General features: G+C 44.0%; 1 protein-coding gene across 2 annotated transcripts in view; it reads left to right on the forward strand.

Annotated features, from left to right (window-relative positions):
- Nucleotides 1-600: 600 nt before the first annotated feature.
- Nucleotides 601-27714, forward strand: part of MBP (myelin basic protein) — an 800810-nt gene continuing 773696 nt past the window's right edge. For both annotated transcript variants that reach the window (XM_085606994.1, XM_085606995.1), the window contains exon 1: nt 601-965. The gene's annotated coding sequence lies outside the window, so the exon portion shown is untranslated. The remainder of the gene's footprint in view (nt 966-27714) is intronic.

Consider the following 27714-nt stretch of genomic DNA (forward strand, 5'->3'; position numbering starts at 1 on the left):
CTCTACAATTGGTCCTTTCAATTACAAAGCACATTGTGCCACTAGTATGACCAGGAAGCGCGGCAGCACAAATGTATAACAGTGAAAAACAGGTGCACGTGTATAGTTTTCTTTTATTTCTTTCACCAGGTGTGATAACTATTCGAAATCGTCCCGTATGGTCCTTAGCAGTGGCCAGCAATGGGAAGGCACGAACTGTTGCGGGGTCACTGGAATACTGCTTTCACGTGTGGTGTCTGGCGCCCGTATTTCAGTGGCGCACTCCGAATGAAGCAAAGGGGAGCGGCGGGTAGGTCAGGTGGAGGTTTGCAGGTGTGTCAGCCAGACCCCTCCTTGGAGCAAAGCTATGACAAACTTTGGACTCACACAGGAAGGTAAGGTCGCCCGGGTTGCTGCCGCCGCCTCCTCCTTCCTGCCTGGGGAGCCCGGCCGCCCCACCCCGGACCCCACCCACAACACTGTATGCAGCAGGGCAGAAGGAAGCGGCAGATGTGCGAGGCCCGCCGCCGCCACCACAGCAGCCAGTGCGCGTGTGGTGATGCTACCTTGATAACAGGAAGCGGGAGTGGCTCTGCCGCGGGTGGGAGGAGAGTACCAGCCAGGGCGGGGGGGACGCGGGCCCTGTCAATCACCCACGCTACACGCTGCCCGTACACACAGCCTTCCGCAGAGGCAGCCAGAGCCATCTGAACGTGAATTTATTTTGAAACCAGTTTTGAAGAAAAAAAAGCGACTGTTGTTGCTAACCTGAGCGACGGGGACCGGGAGGAGGAGCGGAGGGAGCAGCAGTGCCTTCAGGCGGGAGACCTGAGGCAGAGACGCAGTCTGGCAGTGGGGTATCTCCCTTCCCCTACACCTGATCTCCTTATTGCCCCCCAAGATCAGTGCCCCCCAGTGTTCCTGACCATTCTCGGCCCTGCCTGCTGCAGCCTGCCAGTCGGACCCGGAACCTCCATGTGTATGCGGTGGGTGTTCTCTCTCCCTGTCTGTCTTTCTGCTGTACCTTCGTCTGGTGATTGCGGATGGGGGAGGATCCTATGAGTCTCAGGGGGCAGGAGGGGAGGGCTGAAGGGAGCAGCGCGCTGTCATTGTGCGTGCACACAGACACGCGCGCGGCTCATACCCTGAGGCTGGACTGGGGGTGAGGATGGGCTTCCTCTTTTTAACAGAAAATGCTTCTGTTGAGCACAGTGTGTCTGCTTGTGCCTGCACGGAGCCCCGTGCCCGGCCGCGGATGGCACAGGTGAATCACGGTTCTGACTCAGGGCTCTATTCAGTTCCCAGCATCTCTTCACAGACTGTGCGGGCAGTGGCCAGAAGGGACGTGTGCTGCCAGAAGGCAGGCAGGTGTGCACACGGGCAAGGCCACTCGTTAGCAGCCATTGTCACTGCGCCTGTTCCTCACCCTGGTACAGATGCACGGGCGGGAGGGCGTGTACAGATGCGGTTTGTTGTGCTCTGGCGATGCTCCTCCTTGTCCGCGCTGCAGACACTGACAGCGCCAGAGACAGAGCGTATGTAAATAAAGCACGGGCTGTCGAGGGCCCTCCCCCAGATTCCTCGTTTGCTGGGCCCATCACTGCCAAGCATTGTGGAGAGCCCAACGCCCTCGAAGAAATGCCTCGCGCGTACTCTGATGCACATGCTGACGTACACATACACGCACATTCACACAAAACCAGCTCACACGTCTTTGCGCACTCAGATACAAGCGCTTATACAGACCCCCCCCACACAGATACAAGCGCTATATATACATGAAAATCATTACACAGCATGCATGTTGTCTTGCTTTTGCAGAACTGTTTTTTTCTAATGTTTACCACATTCACTTTCATGACGCACTATGCACTTTCATTCTTAGCTTCCATTGGCGACCGAACGCTTCTTCTCTACGCAGGTTTGGACAGGAGGTGCTCAAGCCAGGAGGCCAGGCCACTTGGCTGCGCCTTCAGATAATTATTTTTTCCTTGCCTGGCTTTGTGGTTTCAGTGGTTGCCACTGTTAATCGTCTTGTTTGAAAGCTGGTGTAGCTTTAATGTGCCAGAGCCAGTATGCTGGCACCTGATTTTGAAATGTTTACCTTTGCAAATGTGATGTTTGTATCCTCTGGCATTCTTAACAAGCATTTGCAATGCAATAAGTCTCGCATTTGCGAGAGTTTAAGCTATTGGCATTGTAAATGACAATGCCTTTTATTGATCTGTTTTGATAATTAACACCTAAATAAAATGCATTGTCATTTACAATGCCAATAGCTCAAACTCTTGTAAATGCGAGATCTATTTCACTTCAAAGATGTGGCCCCCATTGTCCGGGGCTGCTTGGAAAGTGAAAACGTGCATGGCACGCTGAATGTTGTACGAAAGTATGTCGTGCCTGCAGTAGGAAAACCTCATTCAAGAAAATAGTGCTTACAGACTAAATAAGACACACTGTGTAATATCAGAACAGAAGTAAACGGGCCAGTCCTTATGGGAGGTTACAAATGAAAACAAGGTGGTACTAAGGAGGTACTAACAAGCCTATTAACGAATCAGAAGCCAGCATTTACAAAGGACAATGACACAAGCCAATGAAAAATATGGGTAGAGAGTGGGCGGAGCTTCAAGTCCATCCTCGAATACAACATGCCTCGCAGAGCAGTGCATGCGTTGCCCAGGCTTGACCTAAAAATGGAACTGTACGTGTCAGCAGTGTGCAGTGAATGAAAACAAAACATGTCAGTAAGCAAGCTGAGGTCCTGGTACTGAAAGTGACCTTCGTGTGACAGGTGCACTCATGAGCCGCAAAGAGTTCAGGGTTACAGGGTAAAGAATTGCTTTGAAAATGAGCCCCAACCTGAATCGTTGTAGGTAAACATACATCATGTGTATACAGGTCCAATGTCCCGTTGACCTGATCTGTTCTAGGTCTGTGAGAACCAAAGTTAATAAATCCATATTCAGGGCTTGATTTAGAGCTCGGCGGACGGGTTACTCCGTTACAAGCTGACAGAGTAATGAGGCGGGTGGGTTACTCCCTCACAAACGTGATGGAGTAATGCGTCCAAACTCTAAACCAGGCCCTAAGTGCCTTAGGCCATCGAGGTGAGATGTAAAACTGATGCTCTCGTTTTTTTACAGGCCTTGACAGCATTGGACACCACTGTGCAGAAAATACAAATCACTGGAATATGCATGCGAGTGCTTATGCTGGGAGGCTAGAGCAGAGCAAGGCCGTTCAGTAGGCCTTTACAGGCCGGGCAGGCCACCATGGCTTGAAGCCATTGTATACATGCTGCGAGGAGCCTTTCTAACTGATATTTTAGGAGGCCCTCATAACATATTGTTAGAGAGCATCTTTTTGCTATACACCACTGCTGTAGAGTGAGTAAGAACAAGGGTTAGAAGAGGTAATGGCTGATACGAGAGTCCCTGTCCTGCAGATGGCAGAAAGAGGAGCTTGGGGAGAAGTGTGCGGTTTCTAGGACCAGATGCAATAAATGGGATGGCAGAGCCTTCCTGCACCAGAGGACACTTATTCAGAATGCTCTTCTTCTGTAAATGAGAGTTGAACCATCTTTACTAATGTGAATTCTCTGCGAAGGGTTTTAAGGGAACAGGAAATATGGCGCTCAGGCAGGTGAACAGTAGGGTATAGAGAGAAAACAGAGAACAAAAGCTTCACGGTGCAAGCAGGCGCAATTCGGCAACGAGACACCCACGCTCTGGATTAGCCTGCACCAGGCCACCTTAACATGGACGCACCCGCCCGTGTGACTTCCATCAGTTTGCTTTCCTATACAGACCTCTTTTAAATTTCGAATCCTTTGATTTCTTCACCGTTACTTCGATATTTGAACGACCCGCCACCATCAGCCCTGAAGAGTCACAGGCCACCACCTGTAGACGAAACACGTGTCGGCTGGCGCTTCGTGTTCTGATCAAATTCAAACTTGCATTAAACCAACATTTCGGGAACCATCAATGCTGACTTACTCCTGATTCTCTATATTATTAATGTTTTTTTTACTCTCAAACGTGCGCGCAGGATTTGTTTATATATCTTTACTAATGTGTCAAAACAGGTTCGCGGCCAGGATCTTTAATACCCCAGTTAGTTGTAGTATCTAATTTCTCATAGCTGTTTCAAAAGCACCTAGAGGCTGCTTGCAATTGTAAGTGAGCTTTATAAATTTATATAGAAACATAAATCATGGAAGGGAAGGGTGACATGGTTGGCAAAGAAGGAGCAAAAGAAGCTGCAGAGGAAGGGCTTGTGTTTGAATAGAGAAGGCATGAGAGCCGTATATCTAGTAAGGGTAGACAGAATGTGTCAAATATGTTTCCATATTGACTGGCAGTGTAGGGAACAGGAAATGCAGTGCATAAAAGTAGGAAACATTTGAACCGTGAAAAACCTCAACACTTTTCAATGCACTTTTCCCTGTTTTAAGGGGTGATTCTTTACGCCTGCAGAATCTGCTTTATCAAATCTTGTTTTCTGTTTTGAAAGATATTTTTCATCTTTTTGAGGGGAGTTCAGAAGAGAGTCTCAGTCCAAATGTAATCTTATAGTCTTCTGTCATTCCAGCTAATTTTCCCAGACCGCTTCATTACAGTAGGAACCTCACAAATGCCAGCCAGTCACATTCGCGCCAAGATCTGGCAATTCAAATGAGGATCATGGGAAAGACCCTGCAGACAAATATTGGGTGCTAGATGATTTCAAGTAAGCGGATGCATGGAATGTAAGCAAAGTGGTAACAGAATTGAAGCATCTGTTGTGTGAAGATTTAGCAGGAATTGCAGGATGACCCCTTTAATTGGGAGAGGTTATTGCAGATTGGCTTTATGGAATCGCCTCAACCCACGGGCAGCCTTTCTCTCTGTATATATGCCTTTAAGAAGGGCCCTGCTTTAAGACAGTGGTAAAACAGCATTTTGCTACCTCCATCTTTGCTGGCAGGTCAGTTGACTTTTCATGGGGTTAGCCCTTGTTTGTTCTTTCTGGCTGCCTAGCAAAGGTCATCGGAGGTCTGGCTACTTTTTAGGTCCAGCCAACTAGACAGAGCTGAGGCATATTGTGGCTTACCAAGAACCGCGAAGGGCTTAAACCGTGTCCCTTGCTTACCATTGGTTGACTTTTCTGTTACTCTCATTTCCCTGCTTCTTATTCGTGTCCCTATTTGTAAATCTTGTGTTAGTCCCTCCCATGGAGCATTGGCACTACAATCTCTTTGGTTGCCTGGCATCTCTGCTTCTGCTGCTTACTTTTCAAGCACTACTTTTTTCTTTTGTGTTAATCACTCCATGAGAGTACATGTGTTTTCGAGCTGTCTCCCTCATGTACTTCTCTTCCCTTGCACTTGTGTTGCTCACTGTCACTCAGTGGTTCTCCTCGCACTCCCTGTTGCTTCCCCTCATTGCCTTCCGGCACCTTTCATGGTGCTGCCCCAATCTGCGCCCTGTTTCTCTCTCCCGGTTGTTCCTTTCTACACATGCGCCTTCTGTTTTGCTTTCCACAAACCATGTTTTGCTTTTCCCTCACTTCAACCTTTCCATGTTGCTTTCAGCCTCCTTCTCAGCCTACCCGTGCTGCTTGTGTTTTCTCATCCTATCCATGTTGCTTCTGCCCCGCTAGCTTTTGAGCATTTTCTTTTCTTTTTAGTAACCGATCCAACTCGGCTCGGTAGCTAAACAGAAAAAAGCACGTACATTATTTTGAAAGCGTGCACACACATGGTGCACGGGCCCACAAAATGACGTGGGTGGCTATGTCAAAGATTTATGTTTTTTAACTCTAGCCAAGTTGTTCATTATGGCAAAAAGCATTTGACAAAGCCAGTAGTTCAAAAAGGAGAGACCTATTGACTTTGTCAGTGCTTGTTTGTTTTCCATTTCTGCTCTGAATTCATTCAAATTAAATGCGCAATTAGAATTTTTATCTACATCCCTGATGCGCTTAATTTTGTTTCTTCAAATAGCTCATAATTGGATCAGTTTGAAAGTAAAACACATGACTGATTAAAATGATCATGTGACTGAGTCATTTAGCAGCTCAATCCCTTAACCAAAGATTGTCCAGTTAACTTTTCTGACTTTGTAATAAGTCCAGATACGTTGTTTTTCTTTCACATTGTTGCAAAACTTGATTTTTAGTAAAACATACTTCCTATGCTGTTATAGTACACAAGTAAAAGTTTTTGTGGATTTTAAATTGTCATTAGGTCGAGCCTATAAGCTGTCTTTTGCAAGACATATTGTGGCTTGCCAAGAACATAGAGGGACTTGGAACCCGCCCATTGTTTACAATGGGTTGGCTAGCCTTGCCACTCTGTAATGCCTGCTTCTTAACCCCTTCGGCGCCGATGACGGAACGGTTCCGTCATGCACGTCGGTTGGGCTGTGCTTATGACGGAACCGTTCCGTCATGGCCCCGCCCGCGCTCGGAACCTTCAGCGTGGCGCGGAAATCCGCGCCGCGCTGAAGGGGTTAATCGTGTCCCATGTTATCAATATTGTATTTGTCCTTCCCATGGAGCATTGCCTCTTTACAATCTATTTGAAAGGTTGCCATCTCTGCTTCAACTGCTTACTTTTCAACCGCTACTTTTTAGGTCTCGTCCAAGCAGCTCTTGTTCATGGCATTCAACATGTTTAGCGCTTCTGGTTGGGTAGTTGGCCTGTGTTTCTAAATTCCTTTACTCTGGTTGGTCAGTACTGTACATCTGCCCCGCCTTTGTGTGCTTGGTTCCCTCCCAGCAGACATCACCAATTGTGTTTTTTTGTTGGCTATTTCTGGACATCTGTTGCCTCCTCGCCTGCACCCCCTCCCTCACGTCATTGCTGCCGTCCTTCCTGCGGCATGCCCGACCCCCTGCATGACACTGCATTGACTTTTGTAGCAATGGCGGCACGCCACGCTTTAGCTTTAAACATCTAAAGCTAAAGTGCAGCATATCGCCATTGCTACAAAAGTCAATAAATAAAAAACAAAGGCGGGCTGATGGAGCATTCCATTTCTATATATTTACTTTTATAGCAACGGAAGCACACCGCTCTTTAGTTTTGAACATCTAAAGCTAAAGCACTGCGAGCCACGATTGATGCAATAGTAAACAAACAGAAAAAGGTGGGCACGTATTTTTTTCTTCTATTTATTGACTTTTATAGCAATGGCGGCACACAGCGCTTTAGCTTTAAACGTCTAAAGCAATACTTGGCGCGATTGCTACAATAGTAAATAAACAGAAAAAAAAGGTGGCCGCACAACTTTTTTTTTCTATTTTTTAAAAACTTTTTTTAACAATAGCGGCACACCGCTCTTAAGCTTCAACTATCTAAAACTAAAGCGCGGCATGCCACCATTGCTACAAAAGTCAATAAATATAAAACACAAAGGCAGGGGGACGTCGCATTTCTTTTACATTTGCAAAGCAATAGCTCGACATTTAACTAGCGTTAGACATATTGCATTGCAAATGTTTGTTTCTTTTGTGTGAAGCAATCCATTAGAGTGCGTGTCTTTTCGAGCCATCTCCTTTGTGTACGTCTCTACCCATGCACTCCATGTTGCTCTCTGTTGCCTGATTGCTTCTCCCTACCCTCCTCCCTCTTGCACTCAGCATATGCTTCTCCCCATTGCTTTCCCTACTTGTGCCTGCAGTGTTTTTCCCCCAACCCCCATGTGACTTTTGCTCCTGCCCTGCCCCCATGTTGCTTTCGCGTCTACTCCCGCGTTAGTTCAGCATTCACCCATCACCATCCCCCACGCTGCTTCACCGTCCCCCCCTGCCCCAGGCCCCCATTTTGCTTCTCCTCCTCCTGTAGTCTCACTTGAAAACCAAACAAATACTTTTGCATGTATAATTTTCTTTATGGTTACCGCTCCAGCTTGGTGTGATAGCTAAAAATAAAATAAAAGTGCCCATGTCATTTTGCAGGCACGCACATGCATGGTGTGTGTGCCTGCCTCAAAGAATTTCTTTTTCAAACTATAACCACGTTGCACAGTATTGCAGATGCTGTGCAGCATGGCTATAGAACACTGGCAAAGATGGTAGGTCACAAAGGTGACAGTCGCGGCTGCTACCTGGAAGCAGCAGTGGGGGGGATTGGGGGGGAGAGGCGGGGGGATCTGGTAAAAAGAAATCACCTCCCAGCCGGCCGTCTGGTTGGCCATTTCTACTGCGTCCTCTTGCTGGCTTCTTGGGGGAAACCGGAAGCACCAGGGCCCCCACGCAGCGGCAGCCAAACACACGCTGTGTTATGATTGGTCTGAGCGCCGTGACACATCACTCAGCCATGGGCTGGAGGGGTGGGCATGTTCTCTATGCAGGCTGTAATGCAGCCTGCATGGAGAACAGGGAAAGTGCGCATGACTGTTTTGGTCTGCCCTAGTGAGCCGACCAAAGAGTCATTGCGCACTTAGTAGGGTTCTACCACTCCTCCCCTCCTCTGCAGCCCCTCCCCGCCCCCTCACTCAAAGCTGCTGCAGAAGGAGGTCAAAATAAAATGATAACATTATGTTATTGTAATTTTATTTTTTCCTTTCTTTTACTGCTTCAAGGCAGTGGGGTGAGACCTATTAGCATTGTCAGTGTCTGTTTATACACTGCATATTGTAGCCGCAAATCTGGGTCACTTAAATTATGCTGTTCCTGTGGCGGAAGTATTAATTATTGAATTGCCACATAATCTGAAATCTGCTGGATAATTTTCAGTTTTCTACACAAAAAAATGTTTCTACCTCAACGGATCAATAATTACTTTTAAAAAAAAGATAGCCACCCGTGGTTCTGGACAGTGTCAGAAACCTTGCCTTTCAGTTGCTTATTGCTGTATTGAAGTGTAAAACCGGTACTAATGGTGTAAACATTTTTCCCACGCAGCACAAAAAATTGTTTAAACAACAAAATAGAAAAATAACGTTGCCACAGACTGTGCCACTTTATGCCACATAGTTTGCCTTGCTACGTATTTTTGCCAATCCTGCCATATAATTTGGTTCTCTGTTGTGGCATCATTCCAGTGCCCTAGAAATATACATCCAGTAAATAAGTAGATGTAGTGCATACCTATGAAAAGTAGAAGGTTTGCAAACAACAAGAATTCAAAGCAATACATTTAACAACACTTTGCAAATACCACGTTGGGACATTTAACCCCTCCCCTGCTCATGACGGAGCCATTCCGTCATGAGCCACGGTTGCCGTGTGCTCATGACGGAGTGGTTCCGTCATGCTGCGGCCGTTGGCGGCCGCTCCGCCCACGCGGCGCTGTTTCCCCGCCTGTGCGGGGGGACAATGCAACTGGGCGGAGTCATGACGGAACCACTCCGTCATGAGCACAGCTCAACCGTGGCTCATGACGGAGTGGCTCCGTCATGAGCACAGCGCCACCGCGCTGCCCCTCAACCCCCCCCCCCCAGCGCTGCGGCGGAATTCCCGCCGCAGCGAAAGGGTTAAAAGACAATATAAAGACGGGATACTAGGATGTAAATAGCATTAGATAAAGGATAATAGTGTCCAACTGATATTTTAATCTCTTACAGTGAAGGAAATCCGCTTGCTTCTTGATCGTCAAGATTTTCACTTTCCTGGCATGCCATCACTTTTGAAGTTATATGAAATATATAAAACTGAGCATGTCCTTTGCAGGTGTGCCTCTCCACACCAAAGAGATTTACCCATTGCAGGTGTGCTGTAACGCATTGTGGCCAGTGCCGGATTAAACCCCTTTGGCAGTCGAAATATCGGGGTCCCCTTTGCAAATTATCTCCTAATACCCAATACACCTGATTTTCTTTTACAAACTGACAGCAGCCAGAAGCTGAGCTTTTAAGAGACAAACTGTTATGTGAATCTGATGTCTCAGGTTTACGTCCTTTACATTGTTAATGGGTACATTACATTAGTACAGTTTTTTCTCTATAGTCTATTTAATGTACAGTTTTTGTTTCTATGAGTTGATTCATTTTTTTTTGTATCTCTTGGAAACCATATTTAAAAAAGCTTGCTTGTAATTTTCTTTCAAGATCAAGTCAATTTTATTGTGATACATTGTCGCGGGCCCCTAAAAGGAGTGGGGCCCATTAGCCGGTGCCTACTTTGCCTTTTTGGTCACCTGGAAGTGATTGTGGCCTTTTCTGAGATAGCAAAATTGTGCATGGTGTACTAACTGTTTGTGCACTTTTTTTGCCTCTGGTCTCGCAAAACATGAAATTCGAAGCCCTTAGTTTAATCCGCAAGGCCATGCCCGGCTGATGCCCCACTACCCACCAGCACTAAAGATGATGTTACTTTACTTATCAGAGACCTAGCTTTAGCTTCCCCAAAGAAACGTGCCACATGCTCTGTACAAGACACCAGTCCAAGGCCTAATACACAAAGCCAGTATAAGTAAGTCTGTAGTTTACTTGCATTGGTTTCCAACTACTTTTGGATCAAATGTCTGATTTCTGTATGTTTCATAAAGAATCCTGTAACTATTTCTGTAAATCTCTAATTTAGGTAGATTTCCAGGCCACAAAATGTATGTATGCTTAATTCTGTGTAGTGCAAAATATTGCATGCCCAAACCAAGCATTTAAGAGCACATGGTTTTTTTCTGAGTATTTTTTCGAAAGAGTTACATATTTTTTCCCTTAGGGAAACTCCTACTATTTTCCACTCTGGAAACGTGCTTAATGCTGCATTTTACAACAGAAGCACATTTCCACGTGTTTCTAGGCTGGGAGAGTACCTGCAAGAGATGTTAATACACCCACAAACTTACCAGTTTGAATTGTAAGTTCCTCCTGCAAGATGCCCATCCCAGGAGTGCCCAAAATACTGTATTTATAAATGGGTGAAATATATACCCCTTGGACTACAAAAACATCCCAAATATCGCCTAACCTCTGAGCAGTCGTCGGCTGCCCCCCAAATCCCCATTTTGGTGTTTATAAATGCACTTTTTTTAGGGTAAAATTCGAAGTATTCTGACTCTTCTGATCAGGATCTGGAATTTGCCTTAGAAAATTGTTGTTTTTTCGCACTTAGGGGAAAGCAGGTGTGCTAAAAGTTTTATGAATCGGGGCCCAGTGGAACTTAGTAGCAGTTTTAGCAAGCCTTGTCAAATAAATAACAAGCATTGGCATAGCCAATAGGTCTCGCCTTTGAGACCTTATAAGTGTTTAGCCATGCAACAGTTGCATAACTAAATACTGATAAGGTCCCAAAAGCGAGACCTATTGGCTATGCTGTGCGGCCGCGAAAGTGATCGCCATCAAGCATCAAAGCGGCCGTGCGGCCGCGAAAGTGAAAGTAATCGCGGTAAAAGCGGCGCGCGCGTCCGCGCACATGCACTGTAGCTCTAGGCTGGCCTGGTAGCACTTTTTGGAGCCCTCTCAATAAGTCTCGCCAGACCAGCGCATGCGCTGGGTCAGGCGAGACCTAAAAAAGGCATGAACGCTTACCTTTGTACAAAGTGCAAAAGCCATATTACGAGACGAAAAGACAATTTGGGTTTTGAGACCCATTGCAAATTGAAAATAGGAAGAGGCATGAAAGGAACAACTTCTTCCAAATTAAAAGTCTCAATGGTATGAATCATTGGTTTATTGCCTTTTGTTGCGGTCACAACCACTGACCAGTTGACGAGTAGGGGTGGTAACTGATTCGCATGGAGTTGGGTGTCCCTGGAGTTGGCAGCGGTTCAGGGGGGACACTGCATGGCCCACCAACACTTTTCTTCATAATATATATATATTTTTTTAATTGAAGGAATGCTAACACAGGAATGGAGGTCCACTGTCTCTCTGCATGTGTTCACAGGCATACCCAGGGGGTTGCCTCCAGCCTAATTACTATTCATGAGCAAAGAGGTTTTGCAACATCCTGTGAATATCCATCTTTCGTTAAAGCCTGATCAGTCCATCAGTTGCCATACTAATGATTGTGCAGGTCGCAACAAGCCGGTGTGTAACTTGCACATGCTGGCTTGCGACCTACCCAGTAATACACCAGGTCTGGAGACCGTGTTACCTCCTCGTCTCTCTGCCCCTCCCAGCCCTGGACTTGGAGTAATGAAGATTACCGGTAATTAACATGGTCATTCTAGCTGTCGTGTCATCCCGCACCCAATTCGTAGACCAACCAATCATGTTTACTGTCTGCCTATTTCCCCTTGCCCATCACATCTCATTCCTTCCCCTTTCTGCACGGGCAGTTTGCAAAACAAGAAATAAAGTAGAAAGCAGACAGTATGAAAAAATAAGTTCGAATTGGTATGAGATCAATTTAAAGCCAAAAAATGCAAGGAAACAAGTTTTACCTACTCCGATTGTATGAAAGGAGTGGCTTGTATGATACACACACGCACAAAAATACTATACATAGAATCCCTCACTATAAATATATTTATAGTGAGGGATGGAGGCAGTGCTTAGTTTGTAAAAAGAAAAAAAAAAAGTGCCAGAGCCCTCATCAGGAGGCCACTGCAGTTTGCACCACACACTGCCACTGTCCGCACTTACACTACTACTATCGCACTGCTACAAGTGTGACAATTCAGACTGCTCAAGGCCCCCAAAGCTATAGGAATGGCTTGGGTGGCAGGTATTCGCCGAGCACCGGAAACCACCGGCTCAAATTAAGCACTGATGGAGCGCCCCTCTTGAGATAGCAGTATGAGGTACTGTGGTGTGTGAGATGACATTAGACTCCTCCTACAAGGAGGAACCTTTGTTTTTACTGTCTGGGATTCTGTTAGGCTTAGTCGTATAATCTCTCAGCACGATAAACATCATATTTAACACGGAGGGAAACCTTTCCTTCTATATTGCCTTTAGCTCATTTGCAGCTCACAGCTAAAAGCAACTGCCGCCTAAGGTAATTGTTTCTTCCGCCGTGTGGCTGCAATTACAAGGGACAGTGGTTTCGGGCACCCTGCCCCCGCCTATGTCATGGGGGCACCGTGCAGTCGGAATATACTTTGGAATCACTTGATGTCGTCATTCACATTGTTTTCGAAAGTTCCTTAAAACGAGCATAAGGACTTACAATGAAAAAAAAACAGTTCTATAACCGCAAGCAGGCATTTAATGGCAGGAAAAACATTAATAAAGATAGCTCGGCAGGTTCAGGGGTCCGTCGTCCAGACTTGTGTGACAGGATGAAAGTACATACGGGATGACTGTGTCCTCCATCCTTCTAAATTGGAGACAAATGAGTAATTACTTCCCCATTGAGAGGCCCCGTGTGCGTGTGCGTCATCTTTGCTCGTCATGTCTGCTGTTTTTGTGAGCCTTGTGTGTTCATAGGTTTACTAAGACAAGGGACAAGCTGCACAGTTGGCGCCTGCTAAGTTACAATGGAAGGATTATAGCGCTAGTTGTTTTTTTTTCTGGGCAGTTTTTATTTAGGGGGAACTCGACCCCAATGTATTGGAGCGCTTTACATGAGCACCAGTTACGATACACAAGGACATATTCATTTTTGGTAGGCACGGGGAGATTAAGTGATTTGCCCAGAATCACAGGATGCTGAGGTGACACCGAGGCTCGAACCTGGTTCCCCAGTTCCACAGTCGGCAGCTCTGGCCGTTATGCCACTTGAACCAGCAGGCTTGAACAAGCACCATCACCAGCCCTGATGCCACGCAGTGCACTGCCCCGGCGGCGGGAGGCAACGAGCCCTCTGGGTGAGGCCTGAGCATATTTGGAATTCCACGTCAGGTTTACTGAGAGCTCCGGCTCAGCTGATTGCGTTCACAAGCGCTAGCAATCAAGACCTGTCTTGTCCGCAGATTAAAATACAAGTGCATGCTGGGAAATGCCAGGAAGGGTGGTGCACGGGGACTGGGAGCAGCGCTCTACGCCGAGGCCTAAGTGAGCTAAAACGATTCTTACCCAGTGACACGTCATTCAACGCCTCGTCAGGGATAGTAAGCGCTCTATAAACACAATTTTAAACCACGTGTATTACTACCCCCTCCCTCTTCCGTGTGAACCGAGTTTGTAGGGCCATTATCAGAGTTAACGTTTTGAAGGTAGTGTGTGTGTGAATTGCCACATCCGCATTTATTGTATAATCCCTTTTATTATGATTGTTCAAACTCCTCCTTAACAGAGCCTACGTCTCACTGACCCAGATACGGAAATGCATGGCTAAACGTAATCCGATATAAAATATACTGTTTTAAAAATATCTTCTGCACACCCTTCTGTTGCCTGTACTGACCCGTACTTAAGAGAATACTTCTACAGCAGCCTGCTTCATTTTTTTTCATATGGAAGTTTCACAATGACTTCGTGGTGTACAATTAAAGGTGAACACACATTTGCCCTTAAAAGTAATACAAAAAATATAATTAATTAACTGTGCGAAAAACACACTGAAAGGAATGTTCATTTTACCTAGAACTCCAGTATCCAGAGTTTGCCCCCCCCCCACACTTCTTCCATTACATTTATACTATAGATCGTACCTAGGTAATCAATTGATTTGTTTTGGTATTTTGTATCTTTCCAACATGGCGCCCTTTGACTACCTAAATGCAATGTTGAGGGCTATACATGATTAACTCTACGCTTGCCTTGTTTTATTTTAAAATTGGTGGGTGCTTACATACCACATGTTTCATATTATATGTATAGTTTATGTATGGGGCATATGATATGCATAAACGATACCGATTCTTCTCAGTAGTAAATAAACTGCTGCAGTAGGTGTATAACAGGGTCTCTCTAGGTGCTCTCATTGTAATTACAGGTAACTGAATGTGCTTATTTGTCTGATTGCTTGACAGTAAAGGGGTTTCAACAAGCACTGGGCTTCCTTTTCACTGTTGGAAGCATCTGTGTTATCTCTTAAGTGCCTCTTGAAAGATTGTATGAGCTACATTTCTTAGGAGCAGAATTTATAAGTGTTTCTTTCAACAGGTTTACATCCACAAATTGCATGCTAAAATTCTTTGCCTGCTATATTCTTTAAAATCGTGTATAAAAAATTGACATTCTATCAAACTTTTACTTACTTCCATCCCCTATTTTTTTTAAGTGCACCACCTTTTCCCCTTTTCCTTCTGCCTACGTCTTCTGTTACACAAGTTACTCTAACTCTTGTGCCTATCCATCTTAAGCTCTTTTTGGAAACTCTATCTATTAATTCCAGCAATCATTTGCTTCTCACAAATCCCCTTCTAATGATCACATCTCTGTCAATAATGTACCACAAATAAACTGTCGTGAACGCATGGAATGCACATGCAAAACTAACTCCAAGAACTAATAGACTGACCACTAACTTTGGGCTCCTGGGTATCATGCTACTCGCCGTAAAGCACTTTGACGCCTCATCAGAGGTAATAAGTGCTATATAAATGCAATTTAATTTAAAACACTCTCCAATGTCATTAAGTGCTTCTGAGATTCTACTGAAGTTGAGGAAAGGTTAGTTAGGTGCCATATTGGAAGCGTTACAGGTAATCTCTGGATAACATAACGTGTATTTGTAAATCGCATGTTCACCCATGGGCATCTTGGCACTGAATAACAGATGTTTATTGTTACCCAACTCAATGGTACTATTTTTATCGATTTCAAGAGGATGAAAGGCTGAGTGGACCCGCTAGGATTTGAACCTCTGACCATGAGGTTGAACACAGACCCCTACAGTGGTCGCATTAGTCCATTAAACCACCAGACCCAGCATGGATGAAGGTTTTTTTCACCGGAGAAATCCAACCGTTTGGCAAAATTACCTGTAAATTCTCTAAGTTTTGAGCTAGAAGTGAGGCTGTTGTAAGACCAGCAACCATGCTAAGGAGATTGTTCTCCTGTATGTTGCTTACAGTAGCAGAGTTGTGTACCATCTGGGTTCAAAAGTCTTTCCTTGTCTAGTGTTAGATGAGATTTAGGTAATCTGTGACGTTCTTGTGATCCACAGACACATTTTCCAAGTGGAGATGGATCTGTACGTCATTTGCAAGCATTTGTACCTGCAAGTGGTAATGTTTGACTAATGGCGCTCCTTGAGTCATGTACATGCAGAAGGGTAGTATTGAAAAAGATGACCAATTGTGTTCTTCACGTGACGTTCTTCCTGGCAAATTTCATGGGCCATGGCCATTCCTGTGATTTCAGACCACTCTTTGCACCTCATTCCAGTCTCTAAGGAAATACTAATTTGTGCTCAAAATCCAGTATGCACACCAATGAGGATTCTGAGTTTTGCAGTAATTACCACATATCTGCCATTTCCCCAGACACTTTTTTGTCAGGAGAAACCACATGTAATTTCCTTGCGAAAAATGCTCAGAATTATTTTTAAACCAACTGGATTGAGTGCACCTACCACAGATCCCACATGTTATCCCTCATCCCGATGCTGTATTTAGAAAGGGTGGGATTCCTGCATGAAATAAATAATACTCTCTGCAGAATCAGTATTTATGGGGTTCACCAATTACCACTCACTTACCTCTCATCTCTGATGATGTCTTTAGTCTTCTGTAGAATGCTTCTTGTGCTGTGTCACATCCTGTGGATAGTTCCAGGATGCTTGGTTGCTGTCTGATTTCCTCTTCTAGGGGAGACGAGGAAGTCTTCTCCTTGCATATCTTCGGTGGCATTGTTCTCTAGTAAATCTAGGCCTACATTGGCTGTCATGGAGTAGATCTTGTCATATTCCACATAGAACTGCAGTACAGGTGTTGAAGATTTGATATTTTTCTTTAATTGGCTAGGACTTTAGGACCTGTTGTTGGTTTCTTGCATATTGGCGGTTATTACCAATCGCTGCAGGAGTTTCTGTTGACTAAGGAAGTATGTCTGAGGTGTGTAATGTCAGGGACAATTGCTAGGGTACAATCATTAACTCAAAAGGTTGCACAATATTCCACTAGTAGAGTTGAGATGTTTATTTATGTCAGGCAGATGTCTCGCCTCGTCTGCATATGCCAGAAGAGGAAAGAATGAGACGTCCAAAGGTGGTAGAGCAATTTGAGGGGGTGGTGCAACAAATGTTCTGCTTTGTTTGTACTATTCTCTTTATTTTTTTTTTCCGATTCATAGAGCAATTAGAGGTTTTCAGAGTGTTGTTTTGTTGCACATGGACCGCTCCTTACAGCTTTTGGTTTTGTTAACTAGCTAACAAGTTACAATGTCTGTTGTTTGTTTCTCTATTTGAAGCAGTTAGTGCAACGCAACATTTTTGTTAATTTCACTGATGTTAAACATCTACTTCTTCTTTGATTCCTCCAACTTCTATCCACATCCTTATGGGAGCTTTTCCAACCTCGTTGCAAGTTCCTTGTTATCCAACTCCTCATTATACACTTTGCTATACAGCGCCTGGATACCCTCCCGGGTTATTAGCTGTGCTGTAGAAATCGACTGATTGATAGACTTTTATACCGTTTAGTATTTTTGTTTTTTGAGAAGGCAACTCTATCCAGTATTATAGGTATGTTTTGGTAGAGTGTTCCTAAGTATTCTACTAGCTAGTTAATTTCTTGTGATCTCTTTTGTACTGCTATTTACCCATGTGTTCTGCAAGAGTCATTTGTTTGCTCTGCTTAGCTGTTTGATCCGGATTGGGTGGCTTCATAGCTTGTTTTGATGGCCTGTGCTGTGTGTCATGTTGGAAAGTTAAAACATGACCGTTGAGTCGTCTGCCCACATTTGGGGTTGAAGTGTGAGATGGTGTAACCATGATACAATGAAGGGCATGATTGGTTAAATACATTAGGTAAGTATGGTAGACGTGGTAAGCATGGCATTAATGTATGGTAGGTTAGGTGGGTATACTATATGTGCGGCACGTATGATAGGTGTTTATGTGTAAGGTAACATATGATAGGTAGGGTAGGCAAGTGTGACAGGGTTTGATCAGTAGGGTAGGTATGGTAAGGTTAGATGTAAGTAGGAGCCGTAGGCAATTTAGGTTAGGTATGACATGTTAGGTAGAGTACTTAGGTACGGAAGGTAGGTGTGGTAGATTAGATATTGTAGGTAGGTGTGTTCGATTAGCTGTAGTGTGTAAGTAGGTAGTTATGTTCCATTAAGTATGGTTGTACATATGATAGAATAAGTAAGGTAGAATGGTGTGTAGATTTTAGTATGTCTGATCAATTGGTAGGATAGTGCCGGTTGGGTATGTCAGGAAGGATATGCATGGTAGGTAGGTCTGGTGCATAGATATGGGTAGGTTAGAGACACTAGGTAAATATGGTAAGTTAGGTATTGTATGTAAGGTTGATAGATAGGTATCATAGGTATGTTAGGTGCATAGGTGTAGTAGGTAGCACTGGTAGGTTATGTATGGTAGGTAGGTATATTGGATTATATTTAGGTATGGCATGAAAATGTGCTAGGTTAGGTGTGGTAGTTTAGGTATGTAGATTAGGCATAGTATGTGTGGTAGGTATGAGAGGTTATTAACGGTAGTTTGATAGATGGGTATGGTAGGTTAATGGTGGGAGGTAGGTACGGTAAGTTAGGTATGGTATAGTTAGATAGGTATAGTAAGTTGGGCATGGTAGGTAGGGTAGATATGGTCCAGTAGGTATAAAGTAGGACTAATGTGGAGTGGTTGAAAAGTCATGGAAATGAAATATGATTTGAATGTTATGATATTGTAAGTCTGTCTTAACAAAATAATTCACTAAACAAAAACTACAATTTGTGAATATTCACATCGATGGGTGTGATAATAATAAAACTCTATTGTTTTTATTTAAAACCCGTTAAAAGCATAATGCAGCAGGAAACGCCTCTTTTGTTTTGTATCTCTCTTCACAGTGTGCTTCTCTAATGAAAACTGCAGCATTGTTTCCTCTTCATGAAAGCCCTTGTGTGTGCACGTTTCTATTGTGTAAACAAAAAAAACTGTAAATGTATCTGTATTTTATCAGGACATCAAAGAGCTAGAAAGGATCACACAAGCAAGATTAGCAAACAGCGCTGCGTTTTTATGGCTAGCAAAGGCATCAACACAGCAACACTTCCCAAACAAAAGAGCTATAAATCAATAATTAAAATGTGGTTGTGTCAGCAAAGTACATTCTACAAAAAACAGAAGCTGGTCATATATGACACGCTTTGCATCATTTTGCATCTGAAAAGGTACCACTTGATGCCCCATCACCAAAACCTAGCGGGAGCAGGACTGCAATCCAAGCAATGGCAAACCATGAAAAACACAAGAAAGCTAATGACTGAAGGGGCTGACCCAACTGTATTCTCTTTGTATGTTTATTGTACTTTTTGAAGAATTGATGACATGAGGCCTTCCAGTTAGCTAAAACTGTGTGTTGGTAGACCAAAAACTGTTCTGTCCACATTTTGGTTAAAAAAAAACCTTGATTCTTTTTGAAAGGTTGAAATATGACATACCTCTCTGGAGCCGTGAAACTGCTACTTATGCTGAATTTCTATTGCCATGAATAGAATCTGTTAGGTTTTCAAAGTATTTCTGTGAGGGCCAGCATCACCATTCATTGTGTCCCAGTTTCTTCAATTTGTCACTACATTGCAGGAGATCAGAAACTCTATGCCATTTAGAACAATTGAATAATATGGCCTTTACTTACTGCGCCTCTCCTGTTCCATTGTTCAGTTTTTGAATTTAAAATTTTTTAATTGGGAGAACTCTCGCTCTTTCAGTGGTGGCAAACGGATGGTTGTATGATAGAGGCATGCATGGCTAAACCACACCTGCCTCTACCACGCAGCCCAAACCACAAAGGTATCTTATTGACACATTCCTTTACCACGTATTTTCGTGGTAAAGTCATGAATGGTAAAGGGGTATGCGTGGTTAAGGTCTGTACCCCCCTCCCCCGCCCTAAGCTACAAACCCCCTAACTCCCCCCGTCCTGAGGTCCCAATACCCGACCCCCTCCCCACGCTGTCCCTGACCCTTAAAATACACTACCCTGATCCCCTCCCACCCCCGCACTGTCCCTAAAACTACCCAACTCCTTCCACTGCCCTTAGGTCTAAAACCCTAACCCCTATTTTAAAAAACTATCCCTCCCCCCACCGAGCCCTAAAAACACTACCCCGCTCTCCCCTAAGCCCTAAAAGCTACCCCGACTACCCATTCCCCTCCCCCTGAGGCCTAAAACCCTGTCCCTTAACATGCACTACCCCGATCTCCTCCCACCCCGCGCTCTCCCTAAAACTACCCCAACCCCTTCTACTGCCCTTAGGCCTAACACCCTAACCCCTAATTAAAAAAACTACCCTACCCTCCCACAGCCCTGAAAACTAACCCAACCCCCCAGTTCTGAAAACTACCCAATCCCCTCATTCCTGAAAACGACCCCTGATCCCCCAGCCCTGAAAACACCCCAACCAGCCCTAAAAATGACAAGCCCACCCAGCCCTGAAAACGACCCTACCGCCCCAGCCCCGAAAACGACCATGATCCCCAACCCATACAAACTACCCCTCCCCCCCCCAAAACCGGGCTCTAGCCCCACTTACCTCACCGCGTCCTCTCTTCCTGGTGTTTTGCTGCTTCTGCTGAGCTGCAGGCAGCAGCTAGACCACGCACTGCCTTATTCACGAATATGCGTGGTTAAGGCAAGTATGGTAGCGCTTGCGTAGTCTGAACACTCATGGGTCTGCCCGCGTTGTTCCGACTGTTTTCCCTAACGGATGCATGTTTGGCCACACATATTCAAGTCATTAGTTCTCTCTACCCTAGTTCCTGCCACTGTCAAACTGATCCTTTTACATGGAGAAGCAATTCTCTATTCCTCTAACGTCTGCAAAGACTGTTGAAGTTCTTTGTGGTTTCTGTCACACAGGCCAATTACAAGCGAATAGCTAATTTGCTGATCCTAAAAACGGGTGGTCACCTTTGTGGTGCAGCACTTCCTGCAGTAAATGTCCTGCTGAATTTTGTAAAAGGTTACTTTTCTTCAGACTGTAGGGTGGTGACAGCTTTTGGCATGCCTTCATTAGATTAGAACTAGCCTCTGCTTCGGGCCACTAGCCTTGATTTTACCTGATTAAGGTGCTGCATTTGACTCAGTATATGATGGTGGTGTCACGCTAAACCAAGTATGATGTGTGTCTGTTCCCACTGTCAGAGTGGATATCAGGAAAGATTTTTCATACAATGCTGCTCACACTGTCTCTTGGCATTCACTTGCAACACCTTGTATTGTACATCCATTGCAAGGCCTATTTTTGTATGTCACCGAAGATGGCATGCAGATGTAGCAGCAATGTGCTACTGAATCCAAGACTGATCAATAAGCTCTATCTGCTTTTCTTGTGAACATCCAATGCCATATAAATTCTAGATGGCTGAGATTTATTTGAGGAATGCTCTCGCATTTTTGGTGAAGAGTTACTTTAAAGTGTGTCTGCCAAATTTTGGGCCAAATTTGCTGCAACCCTCAACTAACAGAGAGCTCGAACAAAAGCATGTGTGAATTTGGCACTGATTTTCTATATATATATATATCTTCTTGCAGTCGCATAAACTGCAGTTGATGCCTTTTCAAATAATTCTCATTTCGCAGTCAATTGACACAATTTCCTGACGCCTGAATTACTTTAATGAGATCATCTGGTTCTGTAATCTACCCTGTTCTTCTCCCCATGTGATCCCTGATCCTCGTGCCCTAGATTGGCTTTGTGAAATCAAAATCCTTAGAATGTCATATCCTTTGGTAGAATACCCAGCAATTCAGTGAATTTTTTTATCATTGTCAATGGTTTGCCTTCAATTCTGCTGAGACTTTTGGCAGCTCTACATTTCCTTCTTCTGACTGCCGGAGTCATTTCTGTCCTTGACCTTTGACCCAAGGAATACAATTGAGCTCTAAACTCTGATCTGAAATCCTGCAAAACAGCATAAATATGATTGTTCATAAATTTGACTAACTTGATAATTAAGGGCTGATTAAGATGGTGAGCACCACCAACAGACTGCCAATGGCAGGCTGTTGGTGGCGGTCCAACTACCGGTGTACAATACTGGCAGTCGGACCCACAGCGGTGGGGGGAAAGACGGCCGCCTTCGCCAGGATCAGTGTTCCCGATGGGGCTGCGGTTGGATTCATAGTCCAGAATGGTGGTGGTGCCGAGGCAGGCACCATTGGGATTAAGATATCCCTTTCCAGTCGCCTTTTCATGGTGGGAAGACCACCATAAAAAGGCAGTCGGAAAGGGAATTTGGGGGCCCCAAACAGGGCCCCTGTCCTTCGTGGGCAGTGTAAAGTGGCCCTGGGTGCACATGCCCACATGTACCTCCGTGCACAGTGAGCCATGCAACACATGTAATCACATTGTAATGCAAAGGCTGGACCACCGCCTGCTTATCGGGCCGTCTCCTGACCGCCGCGATATCAGGGAGCGGTCCGACCGCTGGCTATTGTAATGAGAGCCTAAGTATTTCTAGCCTTTCTTCTTTTCCTATCCTGTTTCTAAATATACACTTTTAGTACACTGGTGGAATCTAGACTGGAAAAAAACGGTTTCTTCAATACAATACGTACCATGAAAATCCATTGGAAAGTTATATCGCTGCAGAAATCTGTGTAAGGAGCTGGCTTTGAAAGTCATTTCCTTTTATGAGCTTGAATTGAGATGAAGTAGCTTTGGTTCCACTGAGTTAAATAAACGGCCCACTATAAACTATATTATAGTCGGGCCACATGAACCATGCTTATTTGAGGCCATCATCTGCTGCATAAACTGCAGATTTTATTTAAGAAAATGTTGTTTCTAGCTCAGACAGATCAAAAGTAACTAAACCACTTTGGGGTAGATTTACAAGCCCCTTGCAAAACTTTTGCACCGCCATTGCGTCAGTTTTTGTGACGCAGCTGTGGCATAAACAATGTGCAATGTTGCAGCTCTTTTACAACGTGACGCATCTAGGGAGATGCGTTATGTTGTAAAGTTCTGCGCCACATCATACCTGTATCAGGTATAATGTATGCAGGGTGGGCGTTCCCACCCAGAAAGCCATGTAGATCTGATGCAGTGAAATTTACAACATTTCACTCCGTCACTCTATGCCTTCTCTGCATCAAAATCCCTACGCCTGCTAAGACCAGGTGTAAGGAATGATGCAGGGCTTTTTGAATGGGACTCACCTATCTGTTGTGGCGCAGTGCTGGAGTTGCTTACTTTCATGAGCAACTCCGGCAATACATCACTTTTGTGCCAGAAGATGCGTAAGAATTTCTGACGCATCTGTTAATCCTTGCGCCATGGAGCACTGTATTGTAAAAACAGCGCATCCTTGGTGGCGCAAGGACATTTGGCCCTGGTGCAAGGAAACTGATGCATCCTTGTAAATGAGGCCAGCGTTGCCTTGCAGTGGAATGTGCTTTGCAAAAGTTGGTTAGTCACCTTTCTGTTTATTATTGGTATATTTTGGAGTTAAACAGATACTCATGAGGTGAAACCTGTGCCCAGACATTGTAAAAAAGTGCAAAAATAACAATATAATGAACTAACACTACCACAAAATGTGGAGCATTATGCTCCATAATTTGCCTTTTCTTGCTGCATGGTTTAGTTTACCCTGCCGTACAATTTGGTCCTCACTTGAAGAATTATTGCTGTTTAATAGAAGAGGGTTTTTCGATACTCCTTTGTAATAAACAATACTTTATGCACATTGGAGTATGCTTGGAGGTTAACACAGTCCATGCACAGGCCCTGATAGAACTATTTATATCTGTTTATGACCTCTGGTGTTTATTTATGGAACAGAGGGTGATATAACATATCTGCGACCATAAAAATGACACAAGGTAATACCTAACCATCCCATTAATCTAACGGTCTATTCTGCCACTGTGGTATAGCTTCTGTTATAGGCCGCCGGAGGAGATTTTGCCTAACCAATACTCTATGGCGTTAGTGTCTATGCCAACAATCAACAGAATGGTTTCCACCTGTTTTGGTATCATCAGGATCCTGAGGAAGATCTTTCCATGTCTCTCCTATTCCTCTCGAAAGCAGGCAGCTATTGCTCTGGTTTTGTCCAGAGTGGATTGTTGTAATGCCCTTTACCTGGACATCAATAAGGGATCCATCCATAAATTGCAGCTTGTACAAAATGCAACAGCAAGTCTTGTGATGTATCTTCCTAAATCCCACCCAGTTTTGGCATCTATTCATAAGCTGCACTGGCTTCCTTTAGAAAATAGAAATCTGTTGAAGTCCCTTTGCCTTGTTCATAAGGCTCTTCATAATTCGGGTTCCGAAGGAATTAAAAGGCTCTTCCAACGGTAGGTAGGTACAACTGCGGTCTGCCAGCAAAACTGGGTTGGTAGTTCCCAGGTTCAGGAGGTCCAGGTGGGGGGCAGGAGCTTTTTCTGTTGCTGGCTCTAATCTTTGGAATTCTCTCCCGTTATTGATCTCTGGGCAAGACTCCCACCTTCTGTTTCGTAAGGCATTAAAAACATGGCTCTTCACACTATAACTGCTAGGCTCCTTTTTGTGCTTCCTATGACCTCCGGTTCTATCCGCAGCGCCTTGACGTCTTTGGGCAAAGTTTGCGCTCTATAAGACCAATATTCATTAATTTATTAATTCACAAGAATTTCAATATGATTCACAAAGTACCTCACCATCAAAGATTTTTTTTTTTTGCTAAAGTTTAGACTTTACCTAACCCATTTCTTGGTGTCCTAGCCTTCCAATGGTTTTTTTCTGAGAAGTATTTGGAATTACGCCCATGCAACGCAACTACCCCCCAATCTGAATTGCATTCGTTTTTTTCTGTGAGCTCAATAAAGTTCAAATAAACCAGTTTCGAAAGGCACTTCGAAGAATTTTAAACATCAGGAAATGTAAGAGGCTTTAGAGCATTTACAATTGCTCCAGACAGATCAAGTGTGTATTACGGTTTTTAGATTTCTTACTCATGTTAATGTCAATTACTGGGGAACTAATGAGTTGTATCAGTGCCAGCTGCCTTAAACTATTTTAAATTTTGTATGGAACCTTTTTTTAGAGTGATTACCTTAACTTTATATTGCAGCATTTTAACTGGAGACATATTTTATGATCGTTTTCCACTGCTGTATCCATGTAGTTAATTAATTGGATGTTTTTACTGTCTTGTTTGTATGCTTTTACGGTTGTTTTAAACCGAATAAAATATTAATGACTGGCTGATTGACAAAGTTGTGAAGCTTCTCGTTTGTAACCCTACGCCAGTACACTGCCTAGCTTTATGGTAGTCTGCCTGATTCACAAAATCTACAGCAGAACATGTACTTCACCTGCGAGGTTTGGAATTTATACATGTACATGTATGCTCTTCACATACATATATATAGAGTCAGGGGCGTAACACTTGACCCTGCAGCGCAGGAGGGCCCACACCCTTCAGGCTCCCCATTCTTACCAAGGCAACGAATATCTATGAGGTATGGGGTAATTAGGGGACCCACGTTACATTCTGCATGGGGGGGCATCATTTTGTGTTACACCACTGTGTAGAGTTCAATCGTATTTTGGTACCCCTGCATGGGTGGAGTCTCTGCGTTGCAGAGTTTACACATACACAGGGTTAGGATATGAAAAATGTTTTTAAAGTACTCTTTCTTTGCTTTTCCATGTTATTGGAAATTCATTGTCCATCAAAAGGCTTCATTTTGCCTCACACACCTGTCAAATAGACAGAACTACTTGAATTATGCGACAGGGGAGGTCAAAATTATGTGGCAGGGTGGACTACATTATGCTTAATAAAAACCAATTTATGCAGCATAATGTGCCACTTTTTGGCATTGTATTACTTAATTATTTTGTCATATTTACTCATGGTTGCACTGTCTGATCAAAGATTTCCCCTCATAAGTATCTGTTTAAAAACATAATGCAACAATAAGCAATTGAAACATGACTAGTCAACTTTTGCGAACAGTCTTCCATGCCATGTTTTTAGTAACTTTTGATCCGATTGAACTACAAACAATTTTTTTTTGTTAAGATTGCCGATTATGCAGCAGCTGATGGATTAGGTAGGAAATGCGGTAAATCCCTAATCATGCGGAAAATGACGAATTGCATAATTGCAGTGGTCCTGGAAATATGGGATTCTTGATGCTGTTTCCCATAGTAAAGGCTTCACCCGCACCTGGGCCATTCAAATGTTAGCCTGGCAGTGTGAATTAGTATGCTAAAAAGACACTGCAGATGTTTGTGAATAACCACAAAGTTCCAACTTTGTAGGAGTGTCCTTCATGTACACTGCACTAACATTTGCACAACAGTTAGGTGTGCTTAACTCTGTTAAGATTCCTGTATCAAGTTGATCCTTGGGTAACCTCAGATTCAGGGGTAGGGCGTACTAGTTTGTTGTACTTATCCTGAAAGTTGAAAATGTTGAGGCTGAGTCAGTAGCACCTTCTATGGGAAGTGCACACACCATATCCAACCATACGGTAAAGTGTTAGCTCTTAAAGTACTTAGGGGCATATCAGCAACGGACGGCGATAAATAACGCAAAGCACGCTTAGCGCTTTTGTATTTATCGCCGTATATCGCTGGAATTCATCGCCCTGTTAGCGCATTATTAACAACACGTTTCTCCATGGCGATGTAAATTCCAGAGATAGCGGGGAAATCGCCGTTTTGCAGGGAACATCGCTGGTTTTCCAGCAATGTTCCCTGCAAAACAGCGATATGCTTGATGATACGACCCTGTGGTCGTAACACAAGAATCCACCCCCCATGTTAAACATACATGAGTTAGGATTTTAGCAGACGTTAGTTTTGGGCAAAAAACATCGTTTTTCGCCCCAAACTAACGTCTGCTAAAATGCGTGGGCCGCCTTGTAAATATCGCGATGTGCACATCAGCAATATTTTACAGGTTGTACTGCTCAGTGACGCCCACTTTGCATCTCATTAGAGATGCAAAGCGAGGCGTCGGGAAAAAGGGTGCTAACATGCGCTACTGCATGTTAGCATTCCCTTGTAGATAGGGCGCTAATATTATCTCCGCTTTTTTGGCTTTTAAAGCCAAAAAAACGGAAATAAGGCCCTTGTAAATATGCCCCTGAGGTCCTAAAACTTGTAGAACTTAACTACCTAAAGCTTGACTCTCAACCTGTGGCAGCCATTTAGCTGATCACCACAAATTGGACCTCGATAGCACGCCATTAGCATTCACTTGGAAGTGTTTTACCATAGGTTTATAGCAGTGATTCCCAAACTGGGGTCCGGGGACCCCTGGGGGTCCCCGAAGTCTCCTCAGGGGGTCCGCGACTACTTTGAGAATCCAATAATATTAACAGATTAATAAAGTGTAGATATATAAAGATGCTAAACGTACAATTGAACATTTTAAAACATACTGTAAATGTGAAGGAATTTGAAATGGGAGGCTAAAAATACAATTAGTATCCTCAGATTAATTTGAGAACGCAGCGCAAGTGTATCAAACTGAATATAGTATGGAGATGAATGGCCTCAATTGAATTTAGAAAAACTCCAACCATTCTATTAAAATTAAATTTTGATGTCTTTTTTATTTATATGTTTTCTAATTAAATACAATGTGTAATTTGTGTATTTGTTTGATGAATGCTTTTTTTGTATTTTTGTGCATTGTTTAGTGGTTCAAATCATCAACATTGCTTAGGCCGGGGTCTCCGACTTCCAGTAATGACGCATGGGAGGTCCCCAGATTCGAATAATGATTCAGTCGGGGTCCCCGGATTCCAGTAATAATTAAGTGGGGGTCCTCAAAAGTAAA

This window comes from Triturus cristatus, chromosome 5_2 (genome assembly GCF_964204655.1).
Source record: "Triturus cristatus chromosome 5_2, aTriCri1.1, whole genome shotgun sequence".
Lineage (NCBI taxonomy): Eukaryota > Metazoa > Chordata > Amphibia > Caudata > Salamandridae > Triturus > Triturus cristatus.